A 2,560-nucleotide genomic window follows, 5' to 3' on the forward strand; every position below is an offset into this window, starting at 1 on the left:
ATATGATGTCCAAATAATAATTCACAGTAAAAGGGAAGTAACTGATAATGTATATTCCTCTAGGCCCGAGTGTGCTCGAGACTCCCTCTTTTTAGTATATAAGCCTGGCGAGAAAAACCACCGGGATTGAAGAGATAGATAATTGAGTCAAACGAACAGTAGGCACCGTAAGTAAAGTGTGTGAATCACTGTGATTTATAGTGTGTGTTATAAAAGTAGTTAACTTAAAGCGACGAAGAATGTATTGACTGTGGAAATTCTGTGTATTACTAAATGTTGTATCAAGGAAGAATAAACTGGGTTAATCAAGAAAGGACTTGTATCGCTTAAGTTTCTCGAAAGAATTTATACCGGAAATTAACAAACAAGTAGATACACAACAACACAATTGTGTTTACATGTGAGATTTCCTCAATGGTTAAACTCCTGTCTACAGATGAATTCAGGCACGGCCTAGCCTAACGAGACACGAGTTTTGTTATTTTTATGACAAACTTCTGGGCCCCTTCTTGTTTTATTCCCCGGTAAAATTTTAGAGTCCAGTCCTCCCTTGTCTGAACTTCGTGACCAATAACTAAGTAATAATGAATAACTTTAGTACAGTGACTACATTTAGTTTAATCTCTTTTCAGTTATTTGTAAGCTGTTTGATAGCTCCTTATATACAGGGAATTTAGTATGTTATGTTCAAACGATTTTGAATATGCAAGTCAGTAAGTAATGTGATAACCATAGCCAATATAGTAATGAAATGAAACAGAATGTATCAGAAATATGTTTTGACATTACGTAGGTAATGTGATGCCACCCAAAATTGGTTGCTTTTAAGAAGGGTACATATTACAGCCTTTTTCGTATCATATAGATGTGTCCAGATCGGGGATTTAGAATTCACAAGATGGAGATATTCTATATATTTAATGGAAGTAGGAAACAAAAGAATATGGATCAACTTGAGACGGGCCAGCCATCCAGAAAAAAACTGCAATAATTCTTACCCCTTGTGGTAAGTAAAGTGCAGCTTATTGTGACAGATGAAACTCCACGAACACAAAGGTCAGTGGCAGAAGTCATTCATGTGCCCAGACAACAGTACACAACTTAATCAAGAAGGATCTCATCTGGAAAAGCTATACAAGTCATATGTATAGACATTGCTTCTACTGATGCATCCATTCAACAGTCACTTACTTCAAAAAGCTGGAAAATGAAACGGATATTCATGCTATTACATACCTAAAACATACTAGTTAAGTCGCTAGATGCCTATGGATTTCTGCATGATCAGACTGTTGAAATTATTGCTGGAGATTGTCGTTCTCGTGCAAAAGGTGGATCATGGAAAACTACATAGAGGAATGGTGTGCTTTGGACATGACAATGATACAAAGGAGCCTTGTACAATGAAACTGCGCTATAAAGTTATTGTGAAGAATCAGGGTTGCCAGAAAGAGCACAATCGGTCATGGTAACATGGACTGTAACAACGTGGTATAGCTCCAAAACCGTTTTAATAAAACATACTCAAACTCTACAATATAGAATAATGTCATCAGTTAAGTCACATTAGTTTTTATTAATTACAATAATTGACGTATTTACCATTATGTAATAATGCATAGCATAAGAACTGCTAAAAATCTATAATAATAATAATTATAATTAATAATAAATAGCTTTAATTATGAGTAACAAGCAAACTAATAAAAGCTTCTACGACTACCCTGTCCTAGGTCATTAGTCAGGTACCTTCGCTGCTAGCAGTATTTTTGCTTAAATTTATTCATTACTTCTGGTTGCTGGCCGAGCGTGGCCTTTTGGTTAGCGTGCTATGAATCTAAGGGTTCGTGGTTTCTGGCTCGGATACCGCAAAATCATGCTCCAGACTTTGCGATCATGGGTGCGTTATAACAGTAATGTTTAAATCCCATTATTCGGTCACACAGGAGTTTTTCAAAAGTTGGCGGCTGTCTGTGATGGTAAACTACTTTTCTTCAGTCTTTCAGTTCAAAATTATGGATGATTGTGCGCCGGTAGCCTTTTGTATAGTTTCGTGTCTATATTGTAAACAAACAAATAATTACTTTAGTAATCGTGACACATAGTGAAAACATATGCGTACAGTACGAAATTGCCGGTTTGATAATTCAATTAATCAAGTTAGAGAAAATAAATGTTGCTAATTATTTTTTAAATGTTCTCCAAATAATGAGGAACAACTAGAATATATATAAAGGCCTTGAACACCTTTTAGAAATTTATCAACAAACCTAAGATAATACCAATGTACTCTTCTTGCTGTTAACGCACTTTGGTATCTTATTTTACAGATATATCCAAAAGTGAAAGATTTTGGAAATAAATATAGTAACAGACAAATACTTAGGCATCGTTCAGAATCTAAAGGCATATTTTTGTTCTTTAGTTCTCTTAGGTACCTTTGGATTTTTTCCTCACGTTGGATGCTAAGAGATAAAGGTTCATTGTTTAAAGTTTTAAATTTTGAAGAATCGTCCAGAATATCATGTATTTTATTAAGGTAGTCATTTTTGTTCAGAAT

Source organism: Limulus polyphemus, unplaced genomic scaffold, assembly GCF_000517525.1.
Source record: "Limulus polyphemus unplaced genomic scaffold, Limulus_polyphemus-2.1.2 Scaffold361, whole genome shotgun sequence".
Classification (NCBI taxonomy): Eukaryota; Metazoa; Arthropoda; class Merostomata; order Xiphosura; family Limulidae; genus Limulus; species Limulus polyphemus.